This window comes from Haplochromis burtoni, unplaced genomic scaffold (genome assembly GCF_018398535.1).
Source record: "Haplochromis burtoni strain Fernald_Lab_line unplaced genomic scaffold, NCSU_Asbu1 Contig_40, whole genome shotgun sequence".
NCBI lineage: Eukaryota > Metazoa > Chordata > Actinopteri > Cichliformes > Cichlidae > Haplochromis > Haplochromis burtoni.
In genome coordinates, this window is record NW_024582401.1 from 1,270,013 (window position 1) to 1,290,446 (window position 20,434).

The window sequence follows — 20,434 nt, forward strand, 5'->3', positions numbered from 1 at the left end:
AATTAATGACTCGAGTCTGACTCGAGTCCAAGTCATGTGACTCGAGTCCACACCTCTGGGTCTTGTTATACAGGTTTACCTCTGTGGCTCTTAATCTATCTCTGTATTGTTTATATTAATGAACTAGTTGTAACAAAAGGTGCAAAATCAAAGGTTTTTAAAGCAACAAGAAGTCATTCTGGCATTCTAGAGGCAAGCTTTGCCTCTGGGTAGCCATTTTGGCAACAGCTCTGGGCAGTTATTTTCCAAAATAACTTTTTTTTCTTGGTTTTTCTACGTTTTTGTTGTTTGTTTGTTTTTTCTCCGCTTCAAATTTTACTTCTGAAACACATGTGGAAAGTTACACCACATTACAGCTTTACTGACAGCTCACTCCAAGAGTGCCAACACTATCAGAGTTTTGCATCGTCCCACAATCATGGTAATTTCCATTATGTATAACTTACCTGTGATGACAAGTAGAGAGGCTTCCACCAATCAGCTGAAACAGACTCACTATGGTGTGCATGCATCAGCAGAGCAGCATGATTGGTTACGGTGTTAATCGGCCCTTTGGGGCCAGCAACAGGACTGCTGCCATGTTTGCCTTTGCAGTAACAACCAAGCTCCATGGTCCAGTTCAATGAATTGGATAAGTGGAAGAAAATGGGTGAATGGAGAATTAAGGCCCAGAAAAATTAATCTGTGCCATCCATGCTTGAATGGTTGCTATTATGGATACTGATTCATGATGTGGTTTAAAGTAGGTTGTTCATACTGGAATTTGTTGTGTTGCCTGTCAACAATGACTTACATAGGATTGGAATAACGTTTTAAATGTACATCTAAAGTTTTGGTTGCCCACCCAGTCCACATGCTCTGGTACTACCTCTGGTTCCAGTTGCTTTACGATGGCATCTGTTGATAAGGAATGACTTCCACCTGTTCTGAGATATACGATAGCATAGCATGGAGAAAGTAGACTGCTAGCCAGACTCTGATAGAAGGGAATGAAATGATCTTACCAGCACTTCTAAAACTCATAAGCACACCATGTGTTTCCTGCTTAATCTGTACAAGAAATGTGTTTTATCGCCCACAGCTGCTCCAGGAAGTTACTGATCCTGGGTGAAATATCCATTCACTTTTTATTCAATTCTGGTTTCCAACCAGTTTATGGTGACAAATTACACGGAGCAACTTGTGTTACCTTTAAAGATACAGTGCAACTCCTACACTTCAAACAACAACAAAATGTGGTCAACACCAACAAGAATTACAAGATGCATTTCTGTCTTTTCCCAAACATAATTTCCTTGTTTTAGAAATCCTCCAAAACACTGGAGGTGGCAGTTTATGCTTGTGAATATAATCTGTAGGAGTTACTCATTTGTATTTTGTTCCCAACTGTAGGGTGTGATTACTGGTGAGTACTCTGCCCTGTGTCTAGTCTGGAAAGCTTGATTGACAGCCACGATATTAATCAGTGGAAAGACGTGATTTTAGAATTTTAATTACTAATCACACTTTTTAGACACACTGCCCAGTGTCATGGACGCCCTCTAGTGCGTGAGCCAGCCTAAAGTGAACTGCAGTATTAGTTGGAGGAGTTGGGGGTATTCCCTTGGAGTTGGCTCTGTGTCCTGCCAGCTGCAGCTGCTCGCTTACTTAACTCTGTCTGACCTCCCAGTGGACCTGCAAACCAAGAAGATCTGGTCTCTCCCACCTCTTTGGCTCAACTTGTGGTATCTCCTTGCTCTTTTTCTATGATGTGTACATTTTTGGATACATCTCATTTAGCGAGATTTTTACTCTCTAGTGGCTCTAACCTTGTCAAATAGAACCCATGAATCTCCTGCTTGATATATTTGTCTTTTCTCTGTCATTGCATCCATGTGTTTTTCCATTCTTTTCTTTATTTCAGTCTCTCTTGCTTCCGAGAGATTTCAGCTCCACGCCACTAAGCCATATGCCTGTTCTGTTAGGTGTTGAGCTGCAAATCCCCATCGACGTGGGTGAGTTGAGACTTCATCCTCTTTCCCAGAGCTCATGGAACTATATGTTTTTTTTCCGTGCTGGCAACGGTGCGTAGCAACATCCCCAAATGTTATTGTTTTATATACATTTTATGCATATATTGTTTATTTTGCATGTCTGGAATGGAATGGAGGTTATTAACTTTGATTTTTTAAACATATGTGTATAGACTGAAGCTAAATGTGTAATGCCGCAGTGTATAGATTGAATTTCCAGCCTCCTCCTCTCTCTTTGTGCACCTCTGTTAGATAGCCAGGACAGGAGCAGGGGCCTTGGTCCAAGGGACAGAACCAGCAGCTGGATAAACACGACATCACAGCCGTGGTCTGTAGGGTGAGAGTAGGAGTGATCTCGTCTTTGATTGATGGCTCCTCTGTTAGCGGATCGCTTAATCAGCATGCAGCTGAGTCACTTGTTTGCGTAGGACACACTGTCAGTGTCTTCATTAGCAGCGCCCACACTGCTGAAAAAAAGCACATCAACTTGTTTGAATAAGCAACTCAAATATGTTGATGTTACTTTTTAGTTTTCTGGGAGAATACTGTTGGCCCCGCTCACGCTGAGGTGGCTTTTGTGCTGTTGACTCTGTTAGCATTGTAAGTTTTGCAACATGGGAAAAAAAATCCAAATTATTTTGGAGTAACTATGTTTCCAGCCTTATTAGCCTTATTACCTTATTAGCTTTAGAAGGCTTTAATATGGGACGAAAAGCGTTTTGGGGCTACAGTCAAGCTTTTATAGTTAAAGTTCAGGGTAGCAAATGTAGCAAAAACCTTCATAATATTCAATCACAAGGTTTAAAAATAAAATGAATGGTGCATTGTTTTTAAGTTTTGAAGCCTCAACTTTAGTCCTCCAAACATACCTTTTTGGAGGACTGAAGGACAAACTGTTCTCTAAAAGCCGTTTGGCTGGTTCATTTAGGTGGCTGAAATTCTCAGTGAAGCTAGAAAGTGTCAATTTTTGGAACAAGGGCTTATTTCTTAATTGGTAGTCTCTCAGTCCATGGCAATGTAAAACTTGCTTCACTTTGAACAGTGGCACTGTTTCCTGTTCATGGCATGCTTGAGCCATATTGCTTCCTTGGTTGTTCCTCAAAATCCTGACTATTTTCCTCTTATCTGAGAGTGGTAGCTTGGGTTTTCTTCCAAAAAGCAAAGTGTTGACACAGCAGAAGAACACATTATTACACGATCAGTACAATACTGGAAAAGACAACATAAAGGTGACCTTTTGTGCTCATTTTCAGTATTCTTGAACTATACTAGCTTTTCACACTTCAAAATAATCCTCATTTATTTCCTACTGGGACTTTGTGCAGCTCCTCTTAGTGGCTGCCCCTCACAAAAACAAGATCTGAACAGCAGCTGGGTGGGCCTATTTTGTTCACAGCAAGAACTGTGCTTTAAATGACCATAACGGGGATATCTGCATTCAACGATGCCACAGTCAAGTCCAGAAAAAACAACAACAACAAAACAAAAAAACAGGGATTACTTGAACATACATATTACTTGACATCAATATCTGAAATTGGCCAAGCACACATTTCATACCCAGCTTTTTAAGCAGTGAATGTAAATATTGTAAGAGAATCCCCAAAGCATGCATCTTGATGAACATATTGGCAATTATGTTTGGGCAGAATTCAATCCAATTGCTCTCTCTAGTCTTTACATGGAATATGTAGATGGAAATGGGCAGATGGTAGAAATGGGAATGAGGCTGGAAAGACATATTAATTTATGGATCACTCATGCTGTCGAACATTCGGTTATACTCAGTTATAGTTAATTCATGTATGTAAACTAACCACCATGAGAACCGTGGTTGCACAACCTTAAGTTTCATCACTGTTTTTAAGCACTTAAGCAAATAGAACTACAAAGAGGTGGTAGAAATACTGGGACCCTATTCATGACATTGAGTTAATGAAATGCTATAAATTTGATTGTGTAAGATTGTTTGTGGTCAGTCTCATCAGAAACAGTGTTTTCAAACATTTTATAGAGTCAAGTATGGGTTCAAACTCCTCCAACAGTGTTTTAATTATACAGTGTCTTTCAGCTGCTTTGTACATTCAGTGTCTTTGGTCATGGCTGCTCTGAGAATTTTCCTCAATCATTCCTAAGCTAGAACTATAATTAGGGCTAGAATCACCTTAGGAGCTCTCTCAGAGGCTTCTTGAGATCTTTGAGATTATAATTAAGCGTGCATCAGTACCAAATGGAATAATTTGCCATAATTAATGTCATGCAAAGACCTGGACTGAAACGTATACAGGCCATCAAATATCAGATTTTGCAGCTCTCAGCTTGATGATGGTGGTTTGGTGGTGACAGGGACAGGAAGGTCTTAATGGCACTTAGTGCACAGATGGAGAAAAAAACCATCTGTGAAAGACGTTAGTGAGCAGAATTCATGTTGAGTTTAGAGGAGCTAATTATACAGTTCCAAAAATTGGTTAACATTTACATTTAATCTTACCGTTTAAAGTTCCTGTAAAGCTGCATATTTACATTTTGCAAGTGAATTAAGATTATCTTAAATCTTTGAAAGCCTTAATTCGAGATAATTTTATTTAACATTCTGCTAAAGTTTAAGGGTCATCAACATAATTCCCTTTGAGTTTGTGTGGAAATACCTCTGGGGAAGCCAGCCTTCCCACTCCAGCATTAGGCTGACCTGGGCACACAGATGGGATCATTAAACGGAGCCCAGCCCCATTCTAAACTACACAAATCTCCACATTAAAAAACAACTATTTGGCTTTATGTGAATCACTGCACTGTTACTGCTTTCACTTTTTCCTCCCAGCACCAACCTGTCTTATGCCCTCCCTATAATGCTGTGAAATCATTCCAAAGGGTTGTAAATTAATTCGTCCTTATATAAGTTTCCACAGCCTGACCCAAACTATTTACTTGAGCAGATGCTCTCCTCTGGAATAACCTTTGCAACCTGCTCCTGAGATGTGAAAGCTGTTTTTCTCATATAGTGGCAGGAAGGACCCCCTGGATTATCTCTATTAGGTTTTACATGGCTGCACTGTGTTTTATATCACCCGCATACAAAGCATGAGGCAGTTTAAAACTTGAGTTGTATGTGAATATTTAGCTAATTTTTACAGTGTCTGTGGACTCCTGCGATCCTCTAGATCAGGGGTCCCCAATCCCAGTCCATGAGGGCCAGTGTCCCTGCAGGTTTTAGATCTCACCCTGGGTCAACACACCTGAATCACATGTTTAGTTCATTACCAGGCCTCTGGAGAACTTCAAGACATGTTGAGAAGGTAATTTATCCATTTAAATCAGCTGTGATGGATCAAGGACACATCTAAAACCTGCAGGGACACCGGCCCTTGTGGACTGGGATTGGGGACCCCTGCTCTAGATGGATAGCTGTGGAATGCAACGCTTATAAAATGTTTTGAAAGCCAGAAGCTGTTGTATTTGACAGCTAGCTACCGCTGTATTACATGTAAGTGTGAATATGAGGCTGACCTTGGGCCCACACTACTCTGTTTCAGAAAGACGAATGGTGAAGGTGCTGCCTGCAACTCCTCCTGTTTCCATTCTCTCACCCTGGTATTACTTTTAGTTAACTGGGATTCAAGACCACGTAACGAGCAACGTAGGCACCCCACATTTCAGCAAAAAGAAACAGTTTTTTGTTGAGACACAGAGGAAGCACAAAACAGACTTCCTATCTCATTAAAAATGCACTTAGTTACTACATACAGAGTTGTTATTAGCTAAGATCAGCCGCATGACATTTCCTTATTGCACTCATGTGTCAGCGTATATGTTACAAAGTGTGTTGACAGCCCTGCATGCATGTAGAGATTTTCTGACATAATGGGTTGGGTTGGTGGGGTTGAATGCTTCTACTGCCCACTGGGTCTCTTGTACGCTGGACCAACTTAATGGACATCCTGTGCGACAGGAAATCCACTCTGCATGGGAAATGACCTTGATTGATTGTTTTCTGTTAACAGAGAGAGAAAGGCGAAGGGAGGTGGAGGAAATGGGCGGGTGAAAATGAGGTAATTTGCACAACGGGTGTTAGTGTGTGTTTGCAGGTCTGATACTGTGCATGCTTGCATACTTTCTGTTTTGGTTTTACAGCTTGGAAAATTAGAAACACCAGTTTCTTGTTTTTTTTTTGTTTTTTTTTAACTTTTGTCCTCCTGTTTTCACTAAACTGTATGATACACTTTTAACTAACCCACCCCAAAATTTACTCTCTTCACCTCAACTGGCACAGCCCTAGATGAATTTGGTTCTTACAGCATCTGTTGTTTTACTTGATAAAACTTCTAAAAATAGCTGCCAGTGTGTTCTCATCCCACAGCGTCAAATACTGCTGTTGCATCAAATCTATCTGGGGTCCTAGAGATGTGCAAAGACTTGAGCCATTGGCCACAGCATTATTAGACCCACAGAGACAACATTCACTTCTGGATTTCTGGAAAGCAATAAAGGCTACATTAAAGGTTGGACAGAGGATGGTGAAGTAATTTGGGAGTTTGTCAGCCCACTAGGGATCTCTGTTTCACTGTCTTGATCATAACTCTTAGCCAGCCTGTTTAAATGTGAAGCCAAAGGGTCATTTACAAGTGTCCTTGTGCCATGATTTGGGAGTCAGAAACCAGTCGTACTGTTTTCTAAAACCCAATGCATTAGGCACTGATACCTTTAGGAGCTTTAACAAAACATCAATATTTGAGAGCCTTGGATGAGAACTGGCTGACCTAATCCATTCACATTCAAAGTGTGAATCTTGTAGGCCAGATTTATTTATTTTTCTTAAAATACTTCCCTACTTTATGTTGTCCCAAATAGTTAAATAGGTCTTCTTACATAGTTAAATAGGTCTTCTTACATATGTAATTCTTACATATGCCATGGCATATGTAAGAATTACGTTCACAAACAAACCAAATTTGTTAGCAAGCATTCACATATTAGTCAAACTAGGTGGGCCCTGTTTGACATAACTAAAACATCCAGCACTATTATACATGCAATATACACGTAGACATCGTGCCTCACGTCAGACTCGCTTTGGTAAAATTCCTTCTGGTACAAAGCCCCCCTCATATTTCTAACTCTTAGATATTCTCCAAAGTTTATTATGTTTGATCAGATGCATACAAAATAAACAAACTTGTGCTATTATTAAAGTAACAAATGTCTAAGACCATTAAGATTTGGCAGAGGAACGTGCACACAAAGTGCTGGATTTCTATTTGATGGTCCACTTGGATTCATGGCACATTCCCTACAATCAACCAGTCAAAAGTCCTCAAGACGTCTTGCAGTGTAATCCATCTCTGTGCTGTTAATCTGCACCATGTGTCACTCAGGAGTCTTCATAGTTCTGCAAAGTGTCATCATTGTTGTGATGTATTCTCTCATAGGTTCTCTCAGTTAATCACGGGGATCACAACAAAGGTTTATGTTTTGTCCCGAAAGTTCCTCCACATTCCCTCTCTGGGTCCGTGGGTGTCCACAGGGACTGTGAAAGCTGAAAATGATACTGCGGTGACTAATGACTGAAATTCACAAGTTTGAGTTTGTGTGCGAGGGTGTGTGTAACCTAATCTGGTCTATTGGGCAGCCTCCCACAGGACAAAGCCAAAAGCTGGCAGGTGTGCAAAACAGAAAAACAGAAATGTTTGTCCAATTAGACCCGAATGGCTGAATGATTCTGAATGCACAGAGGAAGCAATTAATAATTTAAAAAAAGATTATGTACACTGTAGTTATCTCTCTATCTGACAGGCTTCCAAGTGTTTTTTTTCTGATCCTTAATTAAAAAAGTGTTCTAATGCATTTATTTATGTTTTCTGTCGTTTCTCAGTAAAATCTAACAATGGATTAGTTTCACTGTTTGTTTATTGTCCTCCTCTTTCTCCCAGTCATATAACCATCACCGTGATACTGACAGACCTAAAACCTATGGAGAGTCTGGACTAAAGCCATACTTCAAAACACATTAAGAGGCCTAGCTCAACTTTAAACAAACAAATGTTGACTTAACCCCAGCCTGGAAAGCTGCCCAGTGTCTGATCTCAACATTAATCCGGACATTGACTTTTGACCTTTGATCTTTACTGTTTAGCAGGAGCTGGCCAGGCAGCATCCTGGCTGTGTGATGAGGCGTTCTTTTCAAAGCAAAAGCCTCTTTGTTACTACAGATGGGTGTTATTAACAGCAGGAAGCTAAAAGGAACAAAGCGAAGTGATTGGGCACGGTCTACTGTCTCCTGTGATAAATAAATGCCTCAGCATGGCCTCTTTAACAAGAACTAAGCTCATCAAAGTCTGTGCTGACTTACATGGCGTGCCTAATGTTTTGGCATTACACAGGGGAAAAACAAAACTTTGTTATTTCTTCAGTATAATTTATTAACATAATTATACAGTATGTTTGAATTGTATGCATGAGTTGCATGTAAATCTGACATCAACTGTAGGAGGAATATCGACTTTGCTTTTGCATATCTCCTGAGACGGCCCACACACCTCAGACACAGCATTAATCTTGTGGCTCATGCGTGTAAGAAGTTTTGCCCGTTGCTGGAAGTGCAATAACTTCAGGATGATCTCAGTCTTGGTAAATGGTTTTGAAACACCAAACGCAACGGTACAGCTGGAATCTCAAGGTTTTCTTTCATACAACGCAGTTAAACGGGCAATAATACAACATTTGACAGGATTTATTTCATGATTACTTTTACACTGTTGTTGTAATGAACTCAACAGTAGAATTTTCTGTTACTGTGAGTACTTGCAAAAGCTCTTAGTAGAGATCTAAGGAAACAAGTTAGGTCATCTAAAAAGGTCTTTCAAGAACCACAGAGCATCAAAGACTGGCATCAGATCTACGACCACTCGCAAGCAGTTTCTGTCTTTAAAACCACTTTGGTGATAAAACAGCAATAACATATAGTCAGTTTGCAATTGAATAGGGTTAAATTAGCAATTACATGCAATCTATTTTTGATAAAACGGTGATTAAGAGTGATAAATCATCAAAAATTACAAATCTGCTGCTGTCTGTTTCCAAATCTTTTGCTGTCTACATAAACAGAATTTCACACTTGCTACTGTTTGAAAGATAAATTCAGGAAGTCTTCCTAAAATAGCAACATTGTTACTGCAGGATAGCAATTTAACTCCAAAACGAAATAGGCAGTCGTCTCTTTTGACGTCTCAGTTTGAGACGTCGTCTCAGTTTGAGACGTCGTCTCAGTTTGACGACCTGTTGTCTATGCATTTTGGCCTTAAATTACAATGAATGCCGACTGTGTACACTACCAGTCAAAAGTTTGGACACACCCTCTCATTTCTTTTTTGTTAAAGACCTTTGACATTGTAGATTCTCACTGAAGGCATGAAAACTATGAATACATACATATGGAGTTATGTAGTAAACAAAAAAGTGGGCAATGAATCAAAATATGTTTCATATTTGAGATTCTTTAAAACAGCCACCCTTTGCTTTGATTACTGCTTTGCACACTCTTGGCGTTCTCTCGACGAGCTTCATGAGGTCGTCACCTGAAATGGTTTCCAACAGTCTTGAATTAGTTCCCAGAGATGCTGAGCATTTGTTGGCCCTTTTGCCTTCACTCTGCGGTCCATCTCATCCCAAACCATCTCGATTGGGTTTAGGTCAGGTGACTGAGGCCAGGCCGTCTGGTGCAGCACTCCATCACTCTCCTTCTTGGTCAAATAGCCCTTACACAGCCTGGAGATGTATTTGGGGTCATTGTCCTGTTGCAAAGTAAATGATGTTCCAACTAAACGAAACCGGATAAAACGTTTTTACTTGTTTGGAGTTATGCTTGAGTTGCATAACTTCTTGACTTATTTTGAATCCTAATATATTGTTTATCCTCATCATTGAAAACCTTTTACCAGTCTGAGTTTCCTTTTCTCCATACACGTTTGAATGGTGGAGAAACTGTTTAAGTCTTTGTTTTTATTTTTCTATTTTATATGGTATGTCTATGTTGAAATTGTATTCCCGAAAAACAGTGTGTATTATTCTGATGAAATAAAAGCATGTAACCATCTTTTTATCCTGTTTAAAATGCACCCGATTGTCATAGCCAGCTCTTTCCTTGATTATCTGCACAATCCAACACTTTTTCCGTCCATTTTTTTTCCAATTTTATTGCACTTCTAAGTACTTCCATAAGGCTGGATGATTTAGCTCATGCTTTTTCCATTTGTTCTACATTTTCCTTTCTAGGAGCTTTGGGACAATACCTTCTGGGCACATTTATCCTGGAAGGGCGCTGATAGGTCATGATGTATTTCAACATAGGTCAAAAATCAATCACATTTCAGACTTGTGCTGAAAACATACTTATACAACCCATATTTCTAATGAAAACTTTAATCTTTCCCAGGAATCACGGCGTGTAAGAAATACTTCCCCCAACCCTCCGACCACATATGATGTATGAACGATAACAGAGAAAGTAAAATAGAAAACATGTGCTAAATGTACATATCTCAGTCCTCATGAGTGCACAGGTCACAATAGAGCCTAATAGAAGGCAGGCGGCCTCTGTCATTCATTTTATCAGTAGTACCATCTGTACTAAACAGTTGTATCTGCACTGAGTGAGTTATTAAACAACTACAACACAAGACAGCAGGGATCCATTAACAGATGTCCAGTTTTGAATTTTGTGTACCCAAATATCCAAACTGTTCTGAAGGTCTTATTGGTAACAAACTGCTGGAGAAATAAACTGAAAAAAGCAATCACGACTTTTTCAAAAATACCTTATGGCATTATAATCTGACACCCACCAAACACACATCCAAAGTTTGCTCACTCTGGGTATCCAAACATCCAAATTAATCACTCAAAAAAAAAAAAAAAAACCAGATTCAGTTACCATACTGTGAGTTAATCTTTACAGATTTCTGGGCTTGAAATCTGCACAGTAAAAAGGATCGGTCACCTGATAATCGATCAGCCACAGTTTCACTGCCCGTTGAGATGTCTGTGTGCAAGATACTGTAACCTTCCAGAAACTCGTCGTAGTTCATTTAACGGTGAGTTTGTGCATTTGTGTGAAATGAAATACAAAGTGTACAGGGATTTTTGTTAGTGATTGGAAAGTTAGGTACTTACCTGTAAGACCAGAAAGTTAATATTATGAATCCCAACCCATTTATCATCTCAAGAAAAGGTTGGTAGTATTTTAGCCAAAGTGTGGCCTTCCATTTAAGCATCTGTTTGGGGTTAAATAGAAAATATTTTTATAATAGTTTTACATGCCAACATGTAAAACTGAGGACATTAACACTGTACCAGGATGTTAGCATTGTCCTTATGAACATATTAGCATATTATTATATGTTTATGTTAGCATTCTGCTTTAAGTACAACCAAACAGATATATTTGTACTATTATAGACCATTAGTCTTATCAAAATATATTTCTCAGCTAAACAATGATATTGGGTGATTGTTCTTTCTGCCCCCCAAAAATCCCATGTTTCCATCCTTTAAACAACATTAGCCATTCATTAAACTACATTTGCCACATGATGGTATGTGGCACAAGCGCTTGACTTGACCAGGAGACTGAAGTTTGAGTCTTATTTAAAATCATTTGACGTTTCAAGATTTTGAGGTGGAATCATTGCATGAAAAATGGATGTAGCTACCGTGATGTCCACTATGGGTTTCTGAAATCCTGTTTTCAAGCCTTGAGATGAGCATTGCTGCTGTTCCCTTCTATGTTGCAGAAAACAGATCTGACAAGGAGGATAATTCTGACTCAAAAACAGCAAGCTCATTGGCTAACGACTTATCCAATAAGTATGTGGGTTCGTGTCAGGGATAATCCTCCACTTTTGAAACATACTATAACCAAGATTTATAAAATTGGATTATTTAAAAAACTGAAAAGGAATAGTTTTCCCATAGATATCTATACAACCAGAAGTCTTGTTGTAACCACAACTATCGCCATCTGGTGGCCTTTAGATAGAAGGCAGGTATAACGCTCTTCCACATTAACTAAATTTTACCAGCTCGGAAGCTAAGGCCATGTTTTATACTGTTTGTGGTTAAAACAGGCTAAAATTATGTTAAACATGTTAGAGAGCTTGGTTTCCAGGGTTACAGGCTACAGGTGACTTAACTTTAAAAAGTAATTAGTTGCAATAAGTGTTTGGAGAAATTACTTATGGGGTCATTTACCTGGGAAATGACAGTTTTCTCTTTTCTCTATTTATGTCTCATGCATTGTTGACCTTATTTGGCATTTTCCAGGAAAAAGAAATACAGTGGCACTGAATATAATCTTGTTTTGGGGATAGACAGATGTTTTGCATTAGGGCTCCTAGCTGGAATGTTGGGATAAAAACTTAATGTTGAAGTTTACGACGCTTGGGAAACAGTCTATAATTTGGGAAAAATTTGGAAATAATTACCTTGTTCGTCTTCCATACCAAGGTGAAGTAGGAGTACGACCATAAATGTAACAAATGAGAGATCTTAAAACCTTAAGTTCGAGTTAAGAAGCGTGGGAAACTGATAGTGCAGCTTAGGTAATCTTAGTTTAGATGCCAGTCGTTTTCCCTCCAATAAAAAGCTACTCCCAACAATAAAGTCTAACCAGTGCTCTCCTGTCCTCTCTCCGTTCTGCTGCACTGATGCTGTGAAACCCTCACCTGCAGCACAGGCCCAGAGCATTTCTGAGGTTTACTTCTGACATCCACGGGACATTCCCTGGCAGTTAGAAGCTGGCTCATCTGCAAGGAAATTACACCCAGTGGTTTGTTGTGTTAATAGATCTTGTTGCCCAGTTTCTCAGGGCACAAACTGTGTGGTCCTTCATTTCAGCTCCTCCGTCAGGTGTGGGCTGTGGCATTATTTGTTAACTTTTCTAACTCCCTTTCTCTCATGTTTCACAGAGGAATGTAGCAGGATCCATGTGATTGTACATGAAACAGTCAGTTTTAGCTACTTTTGTTCCAGTCAATGAGCAATATTCCCAAAACGAGCAGGAAAGGGAAATTACTTTAAATTTTAATTACTGCCATTAGTGACTTTGGGACCCTCTGGAGATGAAGAGCAGCCATGATGTGACTCACTTGGACATGTAAAAATAATTTCCTGTCCCCTAAAAAGTATTATAGCAGAGCAATGCCAAAAGAGCCTGTTTTAAAGTCCAGCAACTAGAGCCATCAATTAGATTGCTTTGAATTAATTGCCAGTCCCTTTTTTTCAGCTCATTATAGTTCAGCTTTATATAATTCACAGCCTGGTATCCCCTAATCAATTTAGTAAATACATTTTGCTTAATGAGTGTGACAATGTTGGCAGATTGATTTAAGCATTTAGCTCAAAGCACGAAGATTGCATCCAAATCACCAGCAAATAATGCTTGTGGTTAATAAAATGAAATTTGGAATTATGTGAATTCGTTTTGTTTTGTTTTTTCCAAAATAAACAAGCACTTACTGCCGTTTTCCATCGTGGGAATTTTGCACCAAGCAGATTTAAACTGATTTTTTACCGTGACCTTACCTCACTGTGGAATTGAGATATTTTACCTTTCATTTTTGTTTTTAGAGTCACAGCAAGACAAACATGATGTTTGAATTTTGCACAAAGGTTATTTGTTCCTTTTCAAACCTGAAAACAAGGCTTGGTAGGTGAGTTAAATACGGTAACACTGATATAAAAAAACATGCATTTGGATATCAGCATGTAGGCATTTCTTGTCTGTAGTCTGTTTTTAGCTGGAGTATTAATGACTAATTGTATTTGAGCAGACACCAGACGGAGTCCCAGTGGAGGGCAAAAGAAGGAACTAATATAAAACCATTGGATATTGTCTGATGACAATGACTGGCACGCAAAACATACATATATGTGCTGTCCCAGAAGTATACATAGACTGCAAGAGTCATGTGGAAAAGAAAGTTTTCACATGGCTGTGCAGTCCTGTGAAAACCAGAGTACTCCCCGTGAATCAATAGCTTGTAGAACCACCTTTAGTAGCAATAATTTAAACCTATATATTTCTATATGACATTATCAGTCACTCACATCATCCTGGAGTAATTTTCTCACATTCTACTTTGGATTGTTGCATCAGTTCATTTAAGTTTTCATCCATTCATTTATCCACAGCTCTCTTAAAAGCCCACCATTTGACTGGGTCATTATAACACTTTTATCTTTACTTTTTCAGTTATTCTGTTGTAGTTTTGCTGCTGTGCTTGAGGATCATTGTCCTGCTGCAGGACACAGTTTTGACTAAGCTAGATGGCCTCACATTTGACTCTAGAACATTTTGGGCTTTTTTTGCAACCACAGAAACCTGGGCACCTTGCATTAATTGAGTTGACCATGAAATCCTCTGTATACCAAACCATTACCCCTCCACCAACGTGCTGACAGTTGGTATGAGGTGTTTGTGCTGTTTTGTGCTTTATAGTCATGCTCACCATTGTTGATGATCAGTTAATCAAGTACGTTTGATTAGCACTCAGGATGTACTTACAGTAGTTGCTTACTATGAAACTTTTTCCACAAGCCTGTACAGGTACTGTGCTGCTGTACTGTGCACCCTATACTGCAACCCACTGTCTGCTGCAGCTTGACATGGTGCACAGATTCTATGAACGCTATAAAAAGTCATATAGCACTTTTCTACTTTAATGCAGTCAAAGCACTTTTTTCTACAAGTGACATTCACCTATTCTCATACATATTTAAACATGCTGTATAGATGTGTGCATGTATAAATACTCTTATATGCTTTCCTTAGTGTCTTTGAGAACTCTAAACATCACAACCACTCCTCAGGCACAGCTGCCCCCCCCCAATGGTTAATACATATGCAGTTTTGACAGTTTGCTTATAGACTCATTTGGTTTTTACAGATTAGTTGGCTGTTCAGTATCTTTTAGTTCCAAGTCCAGAATTGGTTTCACTCAAAATGGCAGCGCAATGCAGACACACCAGTGCATAACAAAACAATGACATTGCCCTCTAGGGCACAGTCGCTGTGGGGACTCAACATTATAAATCTAGTTGAAATCATCAAACTGTTGATGGGTTCCCAAAGTCAACGGCAACACACATTTTTCAGAGCTAGTCAATTTTTTTTATCAGTGCAAGATGAAACAAAACTTTTAAGATCATATGAAAAAGGAATAAACCTCAGGCTGACTTTATGTAACATATGATGCAGTGGCAAAAGTCCCACTGGGTTCCAGACGGTGGCTGTTGGTGCAACATAAAGGTGGCTCTGTAAGTCTGCCTTGTTTTTAAGTGACTGCACTATGGCATTGGTGGCATGTTTAACCCCACGGGACTCTGAAATAAACCTCTCTTTTCATGATGACATGTCAGCCGTAACCGAAAGGTCTTTTTTTAGTAAATGACTTTCCTCAACGATGGCCAGTCTAAATGCTGTTATGTAATTTCACATATTTTACAGCCAAGTCAGTGTGGTGCAATTTTTGGTCCTTAAAGCCTATGAAGTTCATTATTGGTATTTGGGGCCTCGTCGGCTCTATGAAGGGATGATTCTCCGTGTTTAAATACTCTGTTGACGTGGCCCACCCCGGTAAATACGATGCCTAAAAGTGGAAACAGTGCTGCATAAAAATCCAAAGATTCCAGTATCCGCGCCAGCAGCTTTGACAAACCTGTCTAAAAGGTGTTTTTATTTGGCCCAGTGGTGTCACCATTAAATGTGAGTTCGTGATTGTCTGACAGTTGGGGAGCAGTTGCACGGAAGTACCAGAAGGACCAATTAGACTTTTATGAGAGGAACTGAATTTCCCGTCGCCACATTATTAACGTAGGCATTTCATTGGAGCAGACCCTCAAAGGACAACAAGCTGCTCAGTAAGGGGCAGAGACACAAACACAAAGTAGGAGAGAGAGGGACAGTGTAGTCATACACAGTGTGTGTCCTGCACACAGGAAGAGCCCTCTTATGAGTTAATGCTCCCTGTAAATAATCTGAATAAGCAGCCTGTTTTCAGTGGTCACATTGGCCTCTGAATAGCTGCAAAACTTTTCCATAAAGACAGACTGTAAACTATCGCATTATTAACTACCTAGCCAACTAACATGGACACCATTGTTGTCTGTCCAGGGTGGTTTCCTGCCTTTTGTTTAGTGCATGCTGGGAAAGTGCTGCCACAACTCTTTAGTAGTAAAAAAAAACTGCATGAATGAGGCATGGATGTAAAGTGTTTACTGGGCTACAGATACACTTCCTGCACCAGGAAGAAGATAGTTTGCAATCTAGTCCAAGACGAGGTTTCACTGATATCTCAGTGGGTAATTGCTTAGCTACTGTCATGTGAAAAGAAGGTTTTCACAGGATTGTACAGTCCCGTGACAAAATAAGTACCCCTCATGATTCCATGATTCATTAGCGTGTGGAAACATCTTCAGCAGGAATAATGTCTGTATGACTTTATCTGTCTTTCACACCACAATTTGTGGCCCCTGTTCAAATCATGGATAAACAGTATCCCACAGTTGTTTATGTTTTTGAACCCATTTTGCACAGAAAGGCAGTTTTTAAAAAAAAACAAAAACGTATTGATAGCAATGTCAAATATTATTACACAGGAAAAAAAAACTTAACGTAAAATAATCACACCGTGACGCCTCTGCCTTTCTAAATGGAGGGACAGTAACTGTGTGTGTGTATGTAAGCGTGTAAAAACTGCAGATAGTCAGATTAACAGTATTTTGTCTCTTTCCGCCATTGTAGAAATTCTTCTCATGTAAACAATAACGTGGCGCACAGCGTGAAAAAAGGCACATCCCGTTGACGTTGCGTGACAAACTCCGTATTCCTCGTCCACACATTAACGCAAAAACTGAGTTTTAAAAAATCTCCTTATTCTGTGATTCAAAACGCTGTTTACGTGTGGACGAAAAGTCCAAATGCATAGAAAAAGCTGCGTTTTCAAAAATACCCGTGTAGGTGTGGACGTAGCGTAAAAGAGTTAGTAGTTTATTTTCTTACCTGTAATTTACTTTTATTTGTTTAATTGTTTACTAAATGTTTGAGGTGTGAAAACAAAGGGGGCCCTAGCTCCACTGTTGTGGAGGAATCTTGGCCTACTCTTATTTGCATTAGTGCTTCAGTTCATTGATGTTTGCACATATTCATTCATGCATAGCCCTCTTAAGTTCCTTCCACAGCATTTCAAGTTCAGGTCTGGACTTTGAGTCATTTTGACAGCTTAAATCTTTACTTTTTCAGCCATTTTGTTGTAGATTTGCTGCTGTGATTGGAATGAATATCTTTTTAGAAAAATCTTGGCCCAGTTCTGGTCAATTTTTGGCTTTTAGACTGATGGCTTCACATTTGACTAGAATACAGAGGAGTTCATGGTCAACTTAATGACTGCAAGGTGTCCAGGACCTGTAGATGCAAAACCCAAATCATCAACCTTCCAACAGTGTGACTGATAATTAGCAGGAGGTGTTTGTGGTGATATTTTGTTTGGTTTTTGCCAAGTATGGTGCTGGGCATCATTGAGAAACATCTCCACTTTGGTCTCAGGTTCAGTTTCTGAAAAGTTGTGTGTTGTTCAGCTGCAACTTTGCCAACTTAAATACCTAAGCCAAGCTCTTTTTAGAGAAAAAGAGGCTTTCTCCTGGTAACCCTTCCAAACAAGTTATACTTGATGAGTCTTTTTCTAACTTTACTGTCACGACCTTTAACATTTAACATGCTAACTGAGGCCAGTTGGTAATATGTCGAACGAAGACATCTAAGTACATTTAAGTATTAAATGCATTATGCTAAAACACCTGTTTGTTTTTCCATTCTCTGAGAAAGCCAAAAACTGATCTGAGTCCGGCTAACACTTGGATCTGTGTGTGTCATCAGCAGCAGACATCTGCTGAGTTGACACAAAAGCAGCAGCAGAGTTCAGAGTTACAGCAAGAGAAGCTTTTTCCCCTGCCAGCAATCTGAGCTTGTGTTTTCACGATTATGATCTTAAGCTGTGTTCATACACATACTCGCCTCCCCTAGAGCGCGTTCCCTTCCCACTTTGAAAAGCTTTCATCTTTTTTTTGTGGGCTTTTCCTCTTCTGCCTCCCTCTCCATTCAAGAATTGGGTAACAAGCATTTGTTTTAGTTGTGTAAATTTCATAGACAAAAAGCAGCGTAAAGACAGAAAGTGTAAACAGAAGTTTCATTTAGATTTTTTTTCCAGCTATTTCCATGTTGTTGGATATTTGTTAAGTTCTTTGTTTTATGCACTTTATTAGGTACACTTGTTCAACTGCTTGTTAAATAGCAGCACTTCAGTGCATCTAATTCAATGTGTAGACATGGTCAAAATGGAGCATTAGAATTGGGATAATAGATTATTTAAGTAACTTTGAATGTGGAATGATGATGATTTACTTGGATTTCCCCGTACAAACATCTCTATGTTTCACAGAGAATGGGCCAAAACAGTAAAACGGTCTGGTGAGCAGCAGTTCTCTGAGTGAAAATTTTAGGTTTTTAGGTGTGTCCGAGGTAAAACAGTATAATTTTATAATTTCCATATCATTGTATATTCAGTAATTTGCTGCTATGAGCTATGAGTGCACTTGATACCAAATGAAGTGATCTGATTGATTAGTTCTGATTTGAAACACTGAAAAAATCGAACATGATCCGAAAAAATAAACGGCATAAATTTGTCCTGCATAATTAATTCAGTGTGAACGGCTGCATTAAGAATAGGTGAGTGTTATGGCCTGTCTAGGGGTGGCCAGACCACAACATAAGGGTGATCCATCCTCATCAGACCCAGTATAAAAATGCCTTTAGAGTCATATATCCTTTGCAGGCATCCCCCCTTTTAGTCTCTTGTGTCTTGCTGTTCTGTTGGAGTTACTTTCCTTTAATTTGAATATTCTGCTTTCTACTTTTTCATACTTTTCACAAGTTCATCTATTCATTTTCTTTACTCCCTGACTATCCACCTCCGTGGTGCATTTGGATCCACTTAAGAACTCTGTTAAACTATAACATAGAGGGAAAGAAGTGAAAAATAGGAAAAGTGCAAAATTTCAAAGGTTTCAAACACAAAAACACATTCAGCACACTTTGCAGGACTCAACCACATATAGTTTCACGCATCATTAGTAAGAACAGAAATACGAGGGTTATGTAAAAAAAAACAAAAACCTATCTTTGGGTAATTTAAAACAGTAGAGTAGACATATTAAAACAAATTTAAAAACTCCCTCAAACCTCAAACTTGGTCTTTAACAAAAAGATCTTAGTGACATGATTTTTGCAAATAGCTGCTAAATGCAGTTTTTAAGCCAATGTTGTGAGCAAAGAACGAACCGATATCAAAGCGCTCTGCTTATGCCTCCTGAGCTCAGATCCAGGGCAGTTAAGTATAAAATAAGCGTGAACTCACAGGGAAAGCAAAACGAGGAGGCATAGATGATGTAATTTCCTTCACCTCAGCGAAAACATGTTACATCCAACATGCAGCTGCACAGAAGGAGGTCTATTTGTCACAAAGCAGGGCTGGACAAAATGTACGCTGGCTTTAGCAAATCGCTGCATATTAAAAACATTCTTTGATCTGTGACCTTTCCTTCCATACTTGTCCACTTTTCGGAGGTGTCTGCTACCACTTTGACCTTAAATTACAGCAACACTCACAGCTTCAAACTTGGGTTTATTTATGCAGCGCTGTCACGACCAAAGTAAACAGCACGCCGCGCCTCTGCCTCTCAAGGCTTGATGGCTTTCTCTACGGGCCTCTCTGCTCGGTCGGAGTCCAGCTATGTTTCGCCGAACGTGAAGACAAGATGCCGAGGTGCTTTTGGGAAATCCAGACCTGAAACGGACCACCACAGGCTGTGAACCGAGGCCAAGGCCAGATCCCAGGCTGCCAGATGTGGGGGTGTGGAGTGGCGGCTGTGGCCATGCCTGTGGCTGGTTGCACTAGCTGACCCTGTGGATGTGTGCATACACCTATAATGACGGTTCTGCTTTCCCGCGTTCTGCTAGTTGCGAGGAGGCAGCTGCTGATTAATGTGTTTTTAGGGCGCACGAGCACAGTGTGACACAAAATGTTTTCACAGCATACGGATGATCGTGCTTGTAAAACATATACGTGTGTGTGTGTTTGTGTGTGTGTGTGTGTGTGTGTGTGTGTGTGCGGGCGCTGTATGTCTAACAACTCCCCCCTTACAGTGCTCAACAGTGTTATTGCAGCTGGGTCCAGCCCTCCTCCTCCTCCTTTCAACTCAGGTGCTTTCCAGCCTCAACTCTCCCTCCTCACTTCCTCCTTTTTCTTCACTTCTTCTTTCCAACTAACGTCCCGCTCCTCTTTTTTCTTAATTTGTTTTAAAAAAAAATCTTA